This window comes from Coturnix japonica, chromosome 5 (assembly GCF_001577835.2).
Source record: "Coturnix japonica isolate 7356 chromosome 5, Coturnix japonica 2.1, whole genome shotgun sequence".
NCBI classification, from domain to species: Eukaryota; Metazoa; Chordata; class Aves; order Galliformes; family Phasianidae; genus Coturnix; species Coturnix japonica.
This window is the reverse complement of record NC_029520.1, coordinates 53,168,540-53,187,987: the sequence shown is the minus strand read 5'-3', so window position 1 is coordinate 53,187,987 and position 19,448 is coordinate 53,168,540. Positions and strand designations below refer to the sequence as shown.

The 19,448-nt window shown below is 45.6% G+C and overlaps 1 long non-coding RNA gene across 1 annotated transcript in view; it reads left to right on the top strand.

The window, feature by feature from the left end:
• The window catches only part of LOC107315492, a 129,930-nt gene extending 110,488 nt beyond the window's left edge, over window positions 1–19,442 (top strand). The window contains exons 6-12 of the long non-coding RNA XR_004307344.1: window positions 1,935–2,047; window positions 2,197–5,042; window positions 10,453–10,571; window positions 11,774–11,881; window positions 11,990–12,832; window positions 14,076–14,381; window positions 16,427–19,442. This is a non-coding gene — a long non-coding RNA (uncharacterized LOC107315492). The remainder of the gene's footprint in view (window positions 1–1,934; window positions 2,048–2,196; window positions 5,043–10,452; window positions 10,572–11,773; window positions 11,882–11,989; window positions 12,833–14,075; window positions 14,382–16,426) is intronic.
• The last annotated feature ends 6 nt before the right edge of the window (window positions 19,443–19,448 follow it).

The following is a 19,448-nucleotide window of genomic DNA, read 5'->3' as shown; positions in this document are numbered from 1 at the left end:
ATCAGAGGCACTTTAGCCTGGGAGCAGGTTTTCATAGAATCATAAAATCCTATAATGGCCTGGGTTGCAAAGGCCCACAGTGCTCATCCAGCTCCAACCCCCTGCTGTGTGCAGGGTCACCAACCAGCAGCCCAGGCTGCCCAGAGCCACATCCAGCCTGGCCTTGAATGCCTGCAGGGATGGGGCATCCACAGCCTCCTTGGGCAATCTGTTCAGTGCGTCACCACCCTCTGAGTGAAAAACTTCCTCCTAAGATCCAACCTATACCTCCCCAGTCTCAGTTTCAAACCATTCCCCCTTGTCCTATCACTGCCACCCTCACAAACAGCCGTTCCCCTCCTGTTTAAAGGCTCCCTTCAAGTACTGGATGCCCACAATGAGGTCTCCCTGCAGCCTTCTCTTCTCCAAGCTAAACAATCCCAGTTTCCTCAACCTTTCCTCATAGGAGAGCTGATTGGGGCATGGAGCACCGTTGCACTTTCAAAGCTTCCCCAGCCACCGCCTGAAAATAGTTTCCTACTTCGCTGCAGACTCAGTAGAGTTAATTAATCGATGCTTCTAAGTCAACATGATGATGGAAAGAGCTGTTTACCAGATAAATATTACTAGCACCCCGTGGTCGTTTGCAATTCAAATATACTGTTCCCTGCAGGGAGTGACTCGTGTCATTGCTATGTGTCACTGAGCTGATTAGAGGGCTGTCAAGTGCTTTCCACCACTTAAAAAAACAGACTTGACACCAGAGGAAGCACTTTTCCAATTAGTTGTTGGGTTCTCTGCAGCCAGTCCCCAGATCACAAGTCAGGCCTCCAGAATGCCAGGAGTCTTTTAAAAATCATGGGATGGTTTTATTCTGCAAATGCTACTTTTAGCCCTTAGCATGTGTCCAGGCCACCTCCTGAGGCTTTTTTTCTCTTTAGGACCATAAGGACCACAGATTTTTTTCTTAAAGTGATATTGCCGGATAGAGCAGCACATCAGGAGACTGGGTTCTGCATCACACCGGGGAAGATTCACAGGAAAATCACAGGAGTTGGCAAGAGAGAGCTTTTCCTTTGGAACGGGCTGGCACGGCCCGACACGCAGATGCTCCAAAGAGCAGCTCCTTCGCTGGTGTAACTCCAGCTTCACCAGTGCCAGGGGGTGGATGCAAATTGAGAGCTGCTGTGGATCTGCCACCTTCGGGTTTCCAGGAGCTCAGCGCAGCACTGAGCTGCTTTGATGCCTCACTAGAGACACATGCCAGCTTGTGAGCATCCCCAGGAGCTGCCCTCTGTGTGATGGGCAGAGGGGAAGCTAAACGCCTTCCTCCCTGCTCTTCATCACTTTGGGGGTGCTGGTGCACAATGGAAAGCCCCAGGGCTTCTGTTCAGTGCAGCCATCCAAGGAAAGAGGGAAAGATTTCAGCACAGAAAACTTGTGCCTTTCCATCAGCTTTTGCATTCGAACCAGCGCAGCTTGTGTCTGCTCTACTGAGTCAGGCTCTCAGGGCACCTGGAAAGGAAAGCTGGCTTTGGAGACAAAGGTCCCGCCTCGCTTTTAGGAGGGGACACTGGGAGCCTGGGGCTCCCTCTATTTTAGGGACAGGGTGGCTACTGTGCTACAAGGACCGCCTTCTGCATCTCCCCTGCTGAAATCTCACATCACGGTGCTTCCTGGGGTCAGCCTGACAGCATCCATCCCATCGGCACACAGAAAGTGCGGCTTTTGGAGAGGGGAGCATAATTTTAAAGTTGGCCTGAGAAACCTCCATCCAGTTTTCAGGGTTCCAGAATGTTGTTTTATTAGGATTACAGTCTTGTTCTTCTTAGGTTTCAGCAGGCGTTTATGACTGTTACAACAGGAATGAAAAGCTGGGGCTGGAATCAGCATTGCTTTCTCCTGCCAGGCGCAGGGTTCACGGCAGAGGCCAGACATATGTCTTTCTCCCACAGATGCTACTTTTTTTCTGGATGAGGAGGTGAGCTCGAGCCTCTCCCTGGAAGAGAGGGCTGGCAGCAGCTTTGAGCTGAGATGTGGGGGCTGCACAGGGGCCCATTGGCTGAAGGTAATTGCTGCGTTGGTTCACGTTGTTCTTCTCTGGTCTGTGCCTACAGGCTTCCCTCCCCCTTTTTTCTCATTTTCCTTTTTTTTTTTTTTCCTTTTTTTTTTTTTTCTTTTTTTTTTTTTTTTTTTTTTTTTTTTTTTTTTTCCCAGGCCTGATATCATTCACCTCTCCGTATTTGTCCCCATGCAAGTCAAAACTCCTCCTTGAGGGCACCTGAACCAGAGTCATGTTCCCCATCTTTGCAGAGCCCATGTTGTCTGCCTCTGGGAGGCGGTGGCTGGAAGGTAAGGCCCAAGCTGTCCTTCTAGGTCTTGGCTGTGCTTGTTTGGGGAGCTCAATCCTTTTCACTCCCCCAGAGAGAAGGAGTTCACCCTACCCAAACCATCCTGCATGGGGTGAAGAACTCAGCCCTGCCATAGGGTGATCCCTGGCTATGGGACAGTTGGACCCTCTGCGCAGTAATAATTAGCAGACAAATCCTGCTGACTCGGGAAACTCATCTAAGGGTTTGTTTGTGTGTTTGTTGTTTTTATGAGAAGGTCCATATGCCTTTCAGATTTTGTTATTTTCAGAGTTGATGATCTGAGGAACAGAATGAAGAGCTGACATTGTTGGTTGTTTTCTTGGCCCGTTTTATACAGCAGATGTATGTTGGTAGAAGGGCTACAGCTCATTACTTTATTTATTCTGGTGGAGTTTTGTTGCAAAGACAATAGGTCAGATCATGACACAGGAAGAAAAAAGATAGCTTTGGAACTGGTGGGTACTGTTCATCTACCAGGGCTCCCTTCACACCCTGGAGAAAATCCAAGAGGTAATATGGGAATTTCTGAATGTACTTAAAGTTTATGAGACTGCCTGCCTGAATGCATGCATGTGTGTGGAATGGAACAAGGATCTCCAGCATAATACTTAATCAAAATCCAGTTTTACCAGTGATATAAGACAGATAAAGCACTGAGTACAGTCCTCAGGATCTGCCCCTTCAGCTTATGCACTGTATATGGCATACACAGTATCAGTGTGGGATTTACCCTGGAACCCTGAATGTGTCCCGGATTTTCCAAGTCAGAGCCTTGTCTTAAGTTATGCCTTGCAATGTAGGTATTTGATGGTCTCGGGAGCAGTTCTAGTTCGATGCTGATTTCTTTCTAGGGTATGAAAATCCTCTCTAACATAATAGTGCCTTTCGAATCTGATTCTGAACTGTGTGCTTGCTCAAGGTGTTGAAGAAATTGGCAATAGAGTTTGAGCCACAACTTCATCAGCAGAGAGCACAGATATCTTAATGTTTGCTGAATCATGCGCCTTCTTTCAGCACTCTCTTCCTGCTGAATAACCCACATCTAGTGCTGTTTTATTCAGGTTTTTGAGATTAGGACTCTCTCCCTTTTACTATCTGAGTACCCTGTAAATGAGAACAGGAAACCTTATTTTCTAACTCTGTTCCTAACCTAATCAGGGTGTATCCTCAGGGTTCTGGCACTTCTCTTTGGGTGCTGTTTGTGAACCCCTCTACCATGATCCACAGAAATCCTTATTCCCTCCTTGCTCTCAGCCATGGCTCCATTGCTCAGCTTTCATTCCCTCCACCCTTCTGCTGTCACCATGTTGACACCCAGGGTGACCACTCCAAGTCATTGATCCTCCTGGCTCTCCAAGCCAGCCTGCTGAGCTGATCTTTGCCCAGTTGTTTCTTCTGTGCCCTGAGCACCTTTTCACCAGCTTTCCACTCATATCCCAGTTCTCAAATGATCTCAAATGTGAATGGGCAGGGAAGGCTCGAGGGGGAAGCAGTCGCTAGTGCCCTGCACAATGATAATGACATCTGATGAACTGATTTCTGTCTGTGTGCAGAGTAGTGGGATGTTCCCCTTTTCCTGGTGTTGGTGATGTCTTTTAACTCTGCACCTCAGTAAATATAGTTAGCAATGCTCCTACATTTTGCAGCAGTGCTGGCAGAGGCAGTGTTAAATGCAGTCATCCCACGGCTGATGCTGAGAATTCCTCCAGTAAACTCCCTTCAGCTCAGTTCTTCTGTCAGTACAACTTGCTATCATCTCCATTTTAGCCAATTTATTATCCTCCTTACAACACTTGTCTTATCTTCTCCAGTTTAACTAGGAATTTTGCGTGCCAACATATCAGTGGTGTAAATGATATTTGGGTAGAGTAGCCTGGCACGAATGCTTGCCATTGCCAGTCCCAGATCTGAAGTTTGTCCTTTATGTCACATTATCCCACAGCTTTCTTTATCCTTCACCCAGTGTTTCATCTGAAGTTTTGTATAATATTGACACCGGTGACATGACCTGTGTGGGATCGAGTCCAGTCAGGCTGAACTCAATGACCCCCTTCCAACTTGGGATATTCTGTGATTCTGTGATTTTCTCCTTAAATAAAGGCACTGCATCTTCTTTTCTCTAAGGCATCAGTTTCAGAATAGTGGATCTTATTATCAGGTTTGTCATTTCATCTGTTCCTACTTGCACTGCTCAGAGCTGGATTGGCGTTACTTCCCCCCAGCTCAAGCACATTCAACATTTCAGTTTGTTCTGGTCAGTTTCAGTATTTCTTCTTGATGAACTGCTCATCAGTCTGTGATGTTCCAGATGCAGCTCTGAAGATGCATTTTTACATGCACACAGTTCTTCACTTCTTTCCCAGCTACAAACACTATGGGGTTTTCTGCAGCCAGGTGGAACTCTTTGCTGTGTCCACACTGGCAAGGAGAACAGCTGGATCCAGGGCAATCCTTCTGACATGAAGATGAGCCTGCATATATGTCCATGCAGGCTACACACTATTTTACTTAGGGATGCTTTTGCAAGATGAGGGAAAGGTTTGTTCTTTATCTGCAGGCTTCTTTGCTGGCATTTTTTTACACCTCTGTTGCACAGGAGTAAGACGTGAGTGCTTTTACAATGAAAGGGCTCAGAGATTGTTGGAGCAAACCCTTGAGCAGTGCTTGGTCCCCAGACCTCCTCTGAAACAGGTGAGTCATTCTGGCTGATATTAAAAAGAAAACAATAAAATACCTCCTTCCCACACACAAACCAGCCCTGAGGCACACGATTAGCTGGAGGTATTTCACTCACATAGCTGGAGCAGGGCAGCATGCTAAGCAACTGAAGCCATATTCTTACAATAGGAAGTATTTAATCATCTTTGTAACAGATAGCTGTGCTATCTGTACTTTGAGCAAAGCTTTCGTTCTGCTAAATGTTATTCACTGGCTTTGTTTGAGAATATATGTAAGTGTTGGCAGGACCAGTGACCCATGTAACTGTAATGCAGTGGGCTGCTATAAAACAAATGAGAGCAATGTAAGGTTTGGTTCTGGCAGTCTCAGGGAAGGTAACAGTGGTGACTCTGGTAGCTGGAGCTGTGGGTCCTGTGTAGGACAAACTTCCCACCTGTCATTTTCCATTGGGACATTTGCTGTAGAAAAATAATCTTTAAAGCAGCTGGGTTGTTTTTTTTTCCCTATTTTTTTCCTTTTTTTTTTTTTTTAAGAATTTTTTAGCACTGTTTTTTTCCCCCATTGATTGCAAAGGAAACAAGAGGGAGGAGTGAGTTCCTAAATGCATTGATTTCTCTGTGTTGGTTTTTTAAGAAGAAAGTCAGAGTATTATTTTTGTTACTTTCTTAGAGTTAACAAGTGAAAATGTTACTTTCAGAAGTGGAAACGCCAAACCTAAAAGTTACCTGATAAGAAGTGGAAGTCTTTTCAGAAGGGAAATGCACTTTCTCATACATACGTGAAAGGGGAGCTGGACTTGATGGGCTTTAAAGGTCCCTTCCAGACTTATGGGCTGCATGCTTCTATATTCTGAAACTCACTCTTTCCTGGGGAGGAGTCACCTCTCTGAAATGAGAAACACTGCCAACAATTCCCATGGGAAGATAGCCACCATTTTATTTATCCATACAGTCTTCACTCTGGAATTAAAAAATCCCATTTGGCAGGAAAAAAAACACCAAGCAAACAACCCAAAAAAAAAGCAACAAAAACAAAAAAAACCCAAAACAACAACAACAAAAAAAAAAAAAACAAAAAAACAAAAAAAAACACAAAAAAATAACCAAAAAAAAAAAAAACCACCCCAAATGCCTTTCAGGTAAAATGGTTGCCTTCAATAAATCCCAGATTTTCAATGAAGAAACTTCACAATTTGCTTACTTTTACCATTCAAAGTGTAAAATACTGCTTAGCACAATTGAGGGTGGCAAAAGTTGACCTTAAAATTTGCTAGAATCTCTGGCCACACGACATTTCCTTCTGGGCTATTTAAACACACAGCTGAAACACAAAAGCAGAAGGGTTTCCTTTTTTTTTCGGACCTCGTAGAAATGTGAGTGAAACGTGAATGGTGACAGGGAGTGATTTTATAGGAGGTGCTGAACCTGCTTAATCTGTCTTTTGTTCAGATTTTAACGGGCTGCGTAATGTTTTATTTATGTGTTGGACTGTTATTCTCTAGCGTTGTTTCATGGCAAACCAATGGGACCGAGAGGGGTTGGGGTGGCCTAAATCAGACCAAAGAGGTCCTCTGGCAATACTGTGGTTGCTCAAGTTCTTTACTGTGAGAGCAGTGAGGTGCTGGAACAGCTGCCCAGAGAGGCTGTGGATGCCCCGTCCATCCCTGGAGCTGTTCAAGGCCAGGTTGGATGGGGCCCTGGGCAGCCTGGGCTGGTATCAATGTGGAGGTTGGTGGCCCTGCCTGTGGTGGGGGGTTGGAGCTTCATGATCCTTGAGGTTCCTTCCAACCTGGGACATTCTATGATTCTCTCCCAACAGCATCGTTGCTACAGCCCACATGAATGGGGAATACCTCCATTCTAGGCCTTGTAGGCAAAGGTGAGTGCATATTTTTGCATATCCCATTCTGCATATCCCATTTGTATGCTCAATGGCATCTTAAGCAGTGGCAACTAAAATAGTGATAGGCGAAAGACACCTGCTTTAAATAAATACAGTAATCTGCCCAAAGCTCCCTGAATGCACTGGTGTTCAGTGAGGGCCCTGAACCTGCAGACATACCTATGCTTAACAACATAATCATTAAAGAACAGAAACCTTTCCTTCTAATCCCCCTCACACAGAACAACATGTGGATGTTAGCATATTTGGACTGCTTTGCATTCCTTCTTGCCTGCTTCTGAGAACATACTACATTTTAAAACTTGTTGGGTTCTTTCATGTTTTATTTGACCCTATGTAATTGCATTCCTGAAGGAATAACAGGCTCCCACAGTGATTTATACCCTGTATTAAATGTCAGTTTTGAAGAGACACAGTTAGCAGTTTGGTTTAACCTCCTGCCTTCCGATGTAAGTTCAAAACCGAAGCGGAGCTTGGGATCCAAGGGGAAAAGCACAAAGATGAAAATGGACTTAGGGGCAGCGTGGAATGAGGTGTCTGTATTCCTAGCCCCTCACCTTTAGAAGGCACCACAATGAGATTTCATCAAGCCAGCCCTATTTTTAACCATGGTTTGCGTACCGTGCTGCCGCCCTTGGCCAGCTGTGCAGGCTGTAAATTAGCGCTGCACAGCGCTCTGCTTTGTCCAGAGCCTCCATGAATGGGCCAGAGCACATTCTGCTGCAAAACCCACCCAAAGGCCCAGCAAACCAACCCCAGCAGCTTTGGCGTGTGTCCCAATAGGAAGGTCAGCGAAATAAATTGTCCTCATGATTAAGAGCTGCCCCTTTGTTTTTATGTATGTAACTGTGCCTAAATAGCCAAGCAGGATACGTATGTTATTGCTGTTTTAAATATTTCATTCCCTTTGTAGATTTCCTTATGACAGACTTAACAACTGCTGAATCGTACATTATGACCTAATTATGGGGGATTCGGGTAAATAAATCTTGATGTAATGGTATGTTCTTGATGTAATGGTGTTTTTATGTGTGTGTGTGTGCATTTGAATGTAAAAGTAGATGCAGCCTGTGTTGGGTTCTGACACTGCCTAAGTGGTCATCTTTTTTAGAACCAGGAGTGAAATGCATAATGGGGACTTCTTCAAGCATCAGTACTGTACCTACAAACCTATTTCCTATGCCCAGGAAATGAACATTCTGGTGATCACTTTCCTTGTAACACCGGTGTTTCATCTCTCGGGCAGGAGATTTGGCTGGAGCTGCTCCAAGGAGGATTCAGTTCTCACACTGAAAGTGATAGATTTGATCCACCGGACTCATTTTTTCCCCTAAAATATCTTAGCCAAAGATATTCAAATGAATGCAAAGATTATGTGGGATCAGCCCAGGTCGTTGTTCTGACCTCGGCACATGACTCATATTTCAGCTGCAGACATTCGGGGTTTTTCTGTTGCCTTCTACAGAGCCTCACTTGTCCATCAGGTGAACGATGAGAACAGAACTGACAATGATCTCTTATTTTGAAGTGAAAAATGGAGGTGATAATGCTTTCACAGGGTTGGGTTTATCTCAACAAAGCCATGGAATAAGTTGCCCTCTGGAAGCGGATGTCACTGCTGACTCTTTGGGGAGCTAATATGACGAGCGTAGACCTGATGCTTGTCTTTCAGATGGATAGAGTTAGGTAAGATGAATCCTACCTGGTGTTGTATACACAGTATTGTGTATCAGCTTCCTCTGTCTTCTAGATGTGCTGCCAGATTGCTGTAAAAAGCTTGTGCTGTGGTGTGAGATGCTCTGGGTTAGGGTCTTCCCCAGCCAAATCCACCAAGAAGAAAAGAGTGCTGTGGTAATCTGTGCACGCAGGCCTATGGGGTGCAGTTACTGTCCCCGGAATATAGGATGAGATTTGCCTTTCATAGCTTCAGATGGCAGAACAGTAGTTAGGTATCCATCCCTGCAATTGTCACACCTCGTCACTGCAGGGAATGGTCCTGTTTAATGCTACTCTTCCTGACAATACTACCAATTCAAAGTCAAAGGAGCAAATCTTAGGCTTGGCTGCATTTCCTTCACAGCTTTGAGAGCTGGATCCTCTGCACCCAGTAGGATCACCTACAGCAGCTGCCCAGCTTCAGGACTGGGCTACATGATGATTGGGCTACATGATCTCAGTGGTCTTTTCCAGCCATAATGATTCTGTGATTCCATGAATATTCTGTCCTAAACTGATAAGCATTTCCTCCCTGGCCTTTATTTAGTTACTTATGCTGCTGGCTGGGATTGCAGGTTCCATGGGCAGAGCATTATCCATTCGCACATCAATAAGAATTCTGCTGTCCCTCTTACAGAGTAGGAAAGTATGAAGATGAACCTGAATTAAGGCCCTTATTCAGTGGGGCTCTGATTTAAACAGACCCATGCCCAGGCACACTGTGGTGTGGTTGTTTGATTGTTATGGGACATGGAGAAGTAATGCCCCAGGGTACATCCCTGTTAGCCTACCTGGTAGCTCAGATTCAGAGGGGAGGTTGAGCAGTTGCAAACAAAGAATCTTAAGCAAGCGCAAGGAGACAAATAGCAATTCCTGATCAGCATCAACATATCAACCTGATTTTATTTAATAACATCTGGCCCCTCAGCCAGCACTTGATCTCACTGATGTGAATTAGAGAGCTGAGTTAGAGTGTCTCCTGGATTCCTCAGGTATTCTAGAAAATATTAGTAGTGTTTTCCAGCCATTCAAGACACTAAAAGCGAAACCAGCACCAGTAGAGGGAGACAAACCCTGTTATCAGACCACGACCTGTAGGAATCACTGCTTCTTTGAAGGAACCTGAACTGGAAACCTGAAGGAGGAACATTTGTGGTGAGATGTTGTGTGCCATTAAAGTCTGCATCTGTTTAACAGCATGAAATAAGAACAGAAGAAGTTATCTTAGATATATATGTATATATATGTATATATATCCTGGTACCATACTATGTGCTACCTTGTCCAGAAAAAAATGTCTATCTTATTTTTGGTGGGTTGCACATGCATGTGCTTGTGTGTGTGCATACGTTTCTTCTCAGCTAAAGCAGCGCAGTTATGTTCACTTGATTTCAGATGAGAAATCGGAGAATTTAAACAAGATATACCCAAATATCCTTGAATTCGACTGTTTTTTATTCCTTCTTGTTGAGGGAAATCTGTCACCAGACTTAATAAAAGTAAACATTTAAGCCTGAACGCACCAAAATGGTGTTTCCTGGTGCATGGGATACTTGTGGTTTTCCTCAAGTAAGAAACCAACCATGGGCACTCAACCTGTGGGGTTGAGTCCCCCATGCTGGGTGGAGAGGGGCCCTGTCTGACAGGGCTGGCTGTCAGTGCACGCTCTGTGAGAGCTGTACTTCTATGGGTTTCCTGCAAAACTCTTGTTGTGAGCAGTGCACAGGTGTGATGGATGAGCCCAAGGATCTGAAAGGGCCCCGGTCAGTCACAGCTGATGCTGACAGGCGTCACTTCCCAACAGGACAGGACAGGAACTGCTTGTGTGGGAGTCCTGCATCTCTTATCTGGAGAAAAGCCACCTCGTAGATGAAGTGTCATCTTACAGCATGAACTGTGAGAGGAGAACATGCAGGGGGATAGGTATGTAAAAGTCATTCTTTGATTATTTGTCTAGATAGAAATAACCATGCATGCCTTCAAATACACTGCTGCTACAGATAGAACCAACAGTAAAAATCTTTGGGAGTGCTCAACAAGGATTTTTTCTCTCCATGCTGTGGGTACTTGTGGTGACACTGAGTGGTGCAGATACACACTGGTAGGAGACCTTGGGAGATCATCTGTCCCCCCTGCCCCAAGGCCTGAACAATTCCTGGCAAACCTTTGCCTCAGCACTGACAGGGTCTGCAGCTCCCTGACTAATTTACTCCGGTGCTCACCTGTCCTTCCTCTTAGGAAACTTGTCTAATGCTTGACCTAATTCCTCCTTGCTGCAATTTAAACCCATTATTTCTTGTGCTATACCCAGTGGACACGGAGAACAATTTATTACCTTCCTCTTTGCAACAACCTTTTACATAGTTGAAGACTGTTATCATGTCTCCCCTCAGTCTTTTCTTCTCTAGACTAAACAAACCCAATTCTTTCAATCTTTCCTCATAGGTCATGTTTTCTAGACCCCTGATCATTTTTGTTATGGAAATAAACATCCTTTAAATCAAGTTCTGTGAATCAATCTTGTGTAGAAAGAAAGGGAAACAGAGAGGTTAGGGAACATTGGGAACAGGAATCTGGTGGTGAAAGAAGCGAATTTTCGGAGCTCTGCTCAGAGCGCAGCCATCCATTCTTTGGGATTTGGAAATATATTGAACGCATTTTCTTTCCCAATGTTTCCTTGGGAAAATCTACATATCTGCCACCAGAAGGAAGACAGAATATCGTTTCCACGGTCTGTATGGAAGGCAGCCCATGGAAAAGCACTGGGAAGGATACCAGGGTGAGGGGATGCTGAGTTGCACTGTATGTCTATCACAAAGCCTTTAAAGCCCACTTGCCTGCAGAGATATCAATGTTTATTCTCCCCCCAGTTGTGTAGGCTGTCCCCAAGGGCAATTAAAAACTGGATCTTCACTCTTGCTTCTTCAGAAAATCTCCTCTCATTGTGGAGTCCCTGTGGGCTGTGACTTTGGCACTGAAGAGTTAAGGAGCTATGGAGACTGTTGCTGTTAATGTGAAAACTGGGGGCTGTGGAAGGATCCATAAAAGGTTTCCTGTGCTTTTGCTCCTCTTTGTCCTCTAAAGCAGCACAGGCTGGGCTGAAGCTGTCTTCTGTATTTTTCTAGATCCTGGATTGTGGAGGACTAATGCTTCCAGGCAAGCAAAGCCTGCAGCATCCTTTTGTTCTTGGTGCATTCAATGGGCAATGCATTGACTCAGCCTTTTACTCAAAGGTAAGTGTGAAGCTGTGGTAAATCCAGATTAAGGTCAAAGATACTACAGCTACCTGATGTGAAGCACTCAAACACTCACTTTTTTTTTCCCTTTAATTTATCCTGAAGGCTTTATGCTGGGTTCAGCTATCACCTGTCTTTCTTCCCTTGGCCTGTATAAAGAGTCAAGCCAGCAGGAGCATCAGACTGTGTGCTTGGGCTAACCTGAGTGGTGTGTGCTAACATCTCATCGAGATTCCTTGGTAATGGACGTGGAAACATGGCCTCATTGTTCAGCCTGCAGAACAGTGAGCCTGAAAACATGGGGCAGCATAGGATTCTATAGAGAGAGCTGGAGTGCTGAGAGCATCCTCAAGTGGGGTGCAATGATGGACTTCGAAAAAGAAGTTCAGGAGCATATGTTACAGGAAAAAGAAATGGAGAAGGACAAGACTTGGTCCTCGCATGGGAGATGCTATAAAGGCAACAGGTGGGATGTAAGCTGGCATGTGGTACCCATGTGAACGTGGAGTGCTCAGTAGAAACTGGAAGTAGTTCTCAGATGGGCAGAACTATATGGAAAGGCCTGTTCTGCAAGGAGACTTCCCAAACGTGCTCTCATCAGAAGCAACATTGATTTGACCTGTCAGAGCTGTTAAATTTGAGGCCATGTCTGTGGGCCCAGCCAGCTGAGAGCTCCAAAATTCTTTAGCAGAGGTCCAAAATAAACAAGGTGTGGTGAAGAAAAAAATGCTTTTTGCTCCTCGCAGATTACTGGGAATGATCTTCCTTTTTCTGTCTGATCCATTGGTGAAGGCTCTCTTATCTTCCAGCAGCCAGACTCGAGAGGATGCATGAGTGCTTCCTCTGAGCAACGTGGAGGAGGCCAGAGACAATATTTTGTCTGAAGCAAGAAACATTTGCTCATGGGATGCCAGTAAACACATGCACTGCAAAAGGAGTTTTGCTGTGGTGAGTTTGGTCATCACAATGGAGCTGTTTTGTAGCAATAGCCAAGAAGAGGTTCTGGCTTTAGATATTCTTGTTTTTACAACTAAGAAACTCCACTTCCTGTAGCTAGTTGCAAGTGGTCCTGCAACAGAATCACTCCCATACCAGGTTCACCTCTCCTACAGACAGGCTTACAGTGTTAGATACAACACCAAAAGCTGTACTTCTGAGGTGGTTTCCATGGAATTTCTCCCATACTGACCCTAAAACCTCAAATGCTTTAATATGTGCTTAGGGCCCTGTAAGAAGCAGGGCCATCATTAATTAGCAAACACCCTGAGCACATGTTTAATTTTAAGCGTGTACTTTTCCCTCTCAGGGGTCCATAGGATTTAAGGGCTTGAAGTGAACGGGTTTAGGGATATGCTCAAAGATAAGCATGTGTTTAGTTGCTTTCCTGTTCTGTGGCTTTATTTGTTTTTACAGAAATAAGAGAAATGAAAGATCTTATTACAGATCAAACACAAATAAATGTCCAAAACACAGCAGGGAGGCTTAGGTCTTGGTTCGGAGCCCAATGAAGTCAATGGAAAAACACCCCAACACCTCAGTGGACATCAGAGCAAAGTCCTCAGAGGACTGGTGATGAACCCACTGCAGAAACTTGTTGAATGCCTCATGTTTCTTTGCAAGGTTTCCTTATCTTGTATCCAGATGTTACTAACAAGGGTTTTTATTAGCTGCTGAGAAGTACTAGAGCAGCAGTTTTTCAGCTCTTAAAACGCATGCAGAGATGGGGGAGAAATAGTTCGCAGTGGAGTTTATGCTGTGTTGAGCTGAGAGCGTATTTCGAGTTTCCCAGCTCTTACCAGTAGAACCATGACTTGATCCCACTGATCTCACAGTGGGATTGCTCTCTTCCTTTTGTGGAGTGCAGTGAGGCAAGTGAGACAGTTCCTAAGGAGAGCCTGGTGTAGGGAACCTGCTTTGGCAGGGGGTTGGACTCCATGATCTCTGGAGGTCCCTTCCAACCCCTATGATTCTGTGATTCTGTGATTCTGTGAATGCAGTCTCTTTGTAGAGAGAGAAGTTTATACAACAGGAGCAGCAGGTTCCTTTGAACAGCATTCATCTTTTTTTGCCTTTAGATCTTTGCAGTGTAGACAGCAACACCTGAGTTACTCATTTAGCTTCCCTTCTTAGGCATGCAGGGGAATAGCTGCCTGTCAAGAGCAATTTGATGTATTTTTGGTGTTCATTTCAGGACATGAGGATGCTGTAGATTTCTCCGTTTGATCAGCTGGATTTGCACCTGAGTTTTGATCCCATAGCCGTGGCTGAAGCTCTCCTTACTTCTGCAGAGACTGTCCCCTATGCCAGCAGAACCACCTGAGCCATTGGCCATCACCCAGCAGGGAGGGGATCCCAGACAGCTCGTCAGGCGTGTTGTGATTGACACGTGTGTGATCTGCCTCCTAAGAGGAAGACATTTGGGCTGCAGTACCAGAGCCATGGGATGAGCTTTGCTCACACCAGCAAGCAGCGTGCCCACTTAGTCCCTGGAGAACTGGTGAGCAGTTAGCACCTGCTAAGCAGATATTGCTTTATTTTCTGGTATCACTTGTGTTTGCTAGGTCAAACTGACACCAACTGGTCTGCTATGGCCACATCAGAGTACCTACCCAGAGTCTCTGGAGAGCTGCTAAACTGTAAGGGTGTGCAAAACCCATATTCCTATGACTGCCTATGTTTGCTGGGTCAAACTGACACTGATCTGCAGAGAGGGGCTAAGGGGAACACCTTTGTTTTACTCTGGAGGGATATCCTCTATCACTCCAGGCCTTAATTCCTCATCAGTGATGAACTTCTGTTGGTATCCACTGACTGTAGCTCTGTGATTTGGAGTGGTGGGACAGCACAAGCTGCAAAGCACGCTGGAATGGTAACGTTCTGCTATAAGATACAAAAGTGATATTATTGGCAGCTTGGCTGCTGACTGGGTGAGCCCTACAAAATTCCTTTGATGTTTTAGTCATATTTGATAGGAATAGGGCCAGATAAAAAAAAATAATCTCCAGTCTTCCAAGTCCTCAAATGCAAAAACAAAGTGCTGGACCCTTCCATTTCCTTCACAGTTCAGAGACTGCAAGGAAAATGATTTGAAGCATTTCCTCCTTCTAACACCAAAACAGAGCCTGGCTTTTACATAAAGAGAAAACTATTTCTGTTGGGCGCTGAGAGCTCTGCTCTTCCATCACACTATTTCTCAGCACTAGAAGATACAAATCAATGGGGAAACGTAGTGGTAGTACTGTAATTTCTGCAGCTGCTTTTCCTATGATGATGATGACAGGACACATCTCCTATTTGCCTCCTAGAAGATTTTTTTTTTCTGCCCTTTTCTTACATTTCTGTAGTCCCCCGAATGTAATGTGCTGCCCTTAATCACATTTAAAAAGTCACATTGACTTGAAAGGAAAACGTTAAGTTTTTCAATGAGTGGAAAAATACTTCTGTTGTTTAAATGTAAGTAATTAAACTGAGGACTTTCTCCAAAGTAAACCTTGACAATCTAACAACCATCTTTGGCTTTTGCGCCGCATGGAGTTTCTTTTACATTTTTAAATGCATTCCTTGTTTCAGTAAATGACACCAGGCTCACCAGCAGTGACTGAGTGATTAGTTTATCATCCTCTTAGTGCAGCCATCTAGATCTTTAACTCTTTAAGCAGTGGCATTTAAGACTTGAGAACACCCAGGAACACGCCTGAGGCTTTAGGCATTCTCAATTCAAGCAAACCTTGGATATCAGGTGAAAACGAATAAAAGAAAGCAGATGGGCGCACTCTGATAACGCTTTAAACAAGTCAGGTAAGCTAAATTGCAAATAAACAGCAGGCTTTTTAAAGAGGAAGCCAATTCCCCTTTCCCGGGACCGCTTGGGTCATCAGGTGTCTGAGCAGCATAAAATTACGTGGAGAAAATGTCCCGGTGTGCAAAGGGAGCAGCGGGTGGCAGCGCATTTCCCAAGGCTGCGGGGCAGGGCTTCTCACTGGATGTACTGCTGGTTTCTTATGGTGCAGCCAAAACAGCCATTTTACAAAAGTTTTGGTTGCAACAAGTGTATGTGAGCTGAAACGTACTGCCCTGGTGCCATGTGCTATAACCATGTCCATGCAGAGATGCACAACGCTTGGCAGCAACGGGAGCCTTCAGAGAGGGGAGAACCTCTTCTTACTTCAGTGCAGGAAGGTGGGGGTGGACTTTCAGACAGAGGGAAAGGACTGACCTGTGGGCTGCTGACCAGCTGTGCCTGCTGCTCGGCATCGTGGATCTGCACCGATCATCTGATCCTGCTCAGTAACGCGAGCCACATCACCATGTGTGCCCTCTGCCATGGGAGACACGGAGCTGCTCGCCCTGTGCAGGCCAAGTGCTCTGGGATCTCTGTAGCTGAGTAGAGACAGGTCTATGGGAATGCAGCAACAGCACTGAGCCCAGAGCTCAGCTTTTAGATATTTATTTTAGTTTAAAAATGCTTTTGTAGCTTCGTCTGCTGCCTGTGGTTGGTTGTTTTGTTTTGTTTTGCTTTGCTTTGCTTTGCTTTGTTTGCAGGCTGGACTTGGAGTTTTGGTGTTTGTGGAGAAAGGAGTTTTTGCCCAGCAGGGCAGAATGTTCCTGTGTGGGTGCTGCTCAGTGAGATGCATTCTCTGCATCATGAAGAATGTTGAGTGGATGGGGAGCTACTTCTGAGGGAGCAGAGCTGTGCTCCTGCAAGCATAGACCAGTTGGTCTCCAGTTTTCTGGTGACTGCTGTGTTGCCTGCAGGCTGCAGCCATTCTCAACACTGTAAATACCTTCAGACATCTGCTTGAAGCATGCCTCCCTACCAGAAGCTGTGATGAAGGTGATGCAGTCATGTCTTCTGTTTCATGGTTCCTCTGTGGTTGCCCCATTTGGGGTTCTTGGTGGATTACCAGCAAGGGAACCTCTGAAAAAAGGAGTCATTGCTGTTTTGTGCTTTGGATCAGTATTTGGATCCACTGTTCCTGGCTCAAGTCAACACTCAGTGGCTCTAAACTCTCTTTGCTTCCTCTTGTTATCCTCCACTCTCCAACCATGTGTCTTATTCCACTTAATTCCCTCCTTGGAGTCCCTCAGGTCCCAAACCCATTCTGCCCCATATGTCCTTGCCATGGGCCTGGTCCCAAGTGATGCAGCAGAGCCCCCTGCCCCACTTTGCCTCTGTGCCTTCCCAGGGACTTGCACAGAGGGTGTGAAGAGGCAGCAGCCAGCAGGGCATGGGTGGGGCGAGCAGGAATGAGGGCTGAGACCAAAGAGATCCTCAGGGAAATGGCTGCAGCTGCATTGCTCTGCTTTCTGTGGCTCAAAGTGTGACACCAGTGTGCACAGGGGCTGGTGCTGTGAAGTACGAGTGTCACACTGAGTGTGGGCACAACACAAATGGAAAACGCTGCTTTAAACTCTTATCTTAAGCCTTCAGTTCAACACACTCGAAGCCTGCATCCTTCCAGGCCGGTGATGCACCTGCCAGCTGCATCGCTGGGATGCAGAGCAGATCTTTGCAGAGCTGCACAGGCCTGTTGTGACACCTTGGTGCCTCTGGCTTCGCTCCCATTTTCTAGAGTTGCACTTGGCCTTGCTCTGGCCCTGTGCCCAGCCTCAATTCGCCTTCTTGGTTTTCACTTATTTCCCATATCGCTTTTCTCTCCCGCTTCTCCTCAGGGATCTGGCTGCAAACCCTTGTGGGTGAGCAGCCCCTCCCTGCCAGGCTCTCTTCATTTGTAAGACAGAGACGTGGGATCTCGGCAGTTTTTCTTCCTTCTTCCATCTGAATTTTAGCTACTTCTTCTGCTGCATGTCTCTCTTCTCCCTTTTCCTGACTCAGCCCTTCAGTTTTATTGCTCTGTGAGCTGTTTGGTCACTGCTATTTTAAAAATAAAACAAGTGCAAATGGCCCTGAGTTGGGATCCTGGTTTGCCTGTGGGATCAAACATGCACAGTACACACGTACGGCTCTGGTTTGCCCACATCGTTTGGATAAGGTATCAGAAAGCACAGACTGCCTTTGCACTGAAGCCTGCAGGTCAAGGAACTGGCCTCCCTTCAGTGCAGGGCCGTGTGGCTAAAGCCCTGACATGTATTTCTGGAAAATGCTGGAAACCCACCTCATGTGTTTAATTCCTCCTTTCAGGGCATGTTCACTTTTGCTTCTTTCTTACAGGGAAGATTTTGCTTCCATCTCCCAGCGATGTTACCCTTCTGCTCTCCTTCTCAAGCCAGTGCAACACAAGGAGAGCCAGCCCCAGTCATTCCTCATGAGCTGAGTGGTGAGGATGTCCCTCCGTGATGGAGGCTCTGACATGCCTTTAATTCTGATCTTCTCCGTTCCTCATTTTTTTTTATCACCCTTCACAGTTAAGCATATAATTAGCCACTTGGATAAAGTAGGTTTGTGGTGTCGCAGAGTCACAGCGCTGAACCTAGACCTTCTGAAGTCCAAATCAACTCCTTCATCATCAGAGCAGCCTTCCTCTGGGCACACCAGCACTTGTGGCATGGCCCAGAACCTCTCGCCTTTGAACTTCCCAGCTCCAGGCTGCTGAGTCAGTGTCTGTGTATGATGGAAGCAGTGAAGGGGGAAACGGGTAATTGCTTAGGGAGGAAAAAGACAAAAACGAAACCATGCCTTGCTGCCATTGACACAAGCTTTGCTCACGTGCTTTTGGATAATAGATTTTTAGGAGAGAATGCAGTGGGCTTTGATTCTCAGGTATTTTCTCAGAGCAGAAGAGAACAGAGCAGGTAACAGTAAGTAAGAACACCTCTACCTTGTAAATAAACCCAGAGGACGCCTCTCTCCTTAACTCCCTTCATCAATAATAAAACAGTCTTGCTGCACTGCAGTGAAGTAGGTCCTGCTAAAAAGCTACAGTCAGGAAGCACTGGGAGTACTTCTAGCTCTTTCCTTCCCATATACCTGTTTTAGAAGGACTAAACCTGTAGGGTACTTGGAGCGAACTGCATTGTCCTCACAAACATGTTGCAATAACATGGATTGCTTTGCAGCAGAGTGAGCCACTGAGGTCCCTGCTGAAGACCTTGCTGCACTTAGCATGCTTTAGCCAAGGGTGATGGATTTGTGTTTGTGTGTATGTGTGTGTTTATATACACATTCACTATGTAGGCCTATTTGGTGACCATTTTTGGTGACCTCTAAGATCACCCTTAGAGGTTTATTCCAGCCCTAATGATTCTGTGATTCTATGAATACATCCCTCACCTTCTGGAGGTCCCTCTCACATCTCAAGGATGAGGTTTTGATTGAATGGAAAGCAAATGTACGCTAAAAGCAATGATTGTTTCTGGAACATCCATGAAAATATGGATATTCCCACTGTCTCTCCAAGCAACCTGTGCTGGAGGTGTTTGTAGCACCGGTCAGGAGACTTTCCATAACATCCCATTAAGACGGCTTTAGCTTTATTTGTGACTTGTATTGCTGAAGCACTCCCCCAGGACCCAGGCCTCCACGTTTCCATGCACTGCTCAAGAATCTCAGAAGGGACAGCACTGAACGGAAGGGGCATTGCAATGTAACTGGAGCAGATGGACG